General features: G+C 40.6%; 1 long non-coding RNA gene across 2 annotated transcripts in view; it reads left to right on the top strand.

Moving 5' to 3' along the window:
- LOC105552318 overlaps nt 1–887 on the top strand; it is a 198,609-nt gene that overhangs the window by 75,338 nt on the left and 122,384 nt on the right. The window lies entirely within an intron of this gene.

Raw genomic sequence — 887 nt, 5'->3', positions numbered from 1 at the left:
AAAAACCAACTTGGTAGATCCTAAGATCTTTTTCTCACTGAAATATTTAAGCACTGCATTTTAAGAAAACTTCTTATTCATTCGTAGACTTTTATCTGGCCAGATTTCCACTCTGAGGGCTTTTCTTTCTAGTTATCTGACAAACCATAAATTTTATTTCCTTTAAGGGCAAAACCAACCTCCAAGCACATTTATGGCCCAAGTTTTAAGAGCTGGCCACCCTTTCTATCCTGTATCTCTGGTTAAACGTGTTTTCTTTTTCTTGGAGCAAATTTTTCAAAGAGGGGCTAAAGCTCTGTGTTCCTCTGGAGAGAACTCCTGCCTGCCCAGCAGCAAAGAAAATGCCAGAGAAGCCTCTGACTTGGGTTCTGCCCCTGGCAGCCAGGTCTCAGGCTAGAAGCCTTCTTCTTGGTTGCATTGGAGTCCTTCTCTACCCCACCTTTGTTGTTTCTTCCTTGTTAGTTTTTATGTATTCTCCTCTGCCTCCTTTAAAAAGTGGCAACTTTTTGGACTTTGGACAATTCCTGTGTAGCAATCTGGGCTGATTTTAGAGAGTCCCTCTGCTTCCTGCTTTCCAGTGAGCTGACTGGTTGATGAATTGATTTTATTTACCTCCCCCTGGAGGAAGTAGAGTCCCAGGATGCTGGGGAGGCCCCCTGGAGACCCCCGAATACCCTTTATGTTGACTTCTTGTCTTTTTGTTTGGGTTCCTAGGGATATGGACTGAGAGGCAGCACAACTTTGAAATGATATCTGTTGAAGGAGTCTCTTTCTGCTTCTCATCATATTGAGAAGAAGGTGGATTAAAAACATATTTATTTACTTTTAATTGTGGTAAAATATACGTAACATAAAATTTACCATTTTACCTTTTTTTTTTTTTTTTT

The sequence above is a fragment of the Mandrillus leucophaeus genome, unplaced genomic scaffold (genome assembly GCF_000951045.1).
Source record: "Mandrillus leucophaeus isolate KB7577 unplaced genomic scaffold, Mleu.le_1.0 Scaffold1, whole genome shotgun sequence".
Classification (NCBI taxonomy): domain Eukaryota; kingdom Metazoa; phylum Chordata; class Mammalia; order Primates; family Cercopithecidae; genus Mandrillus; species Mandrillus leucophaeus.
The sequence above is the reverse complement of the archived record's forward strand: the minus strand, read 5'-3'. Positions and strand labels throughout refer to the sequence as shown.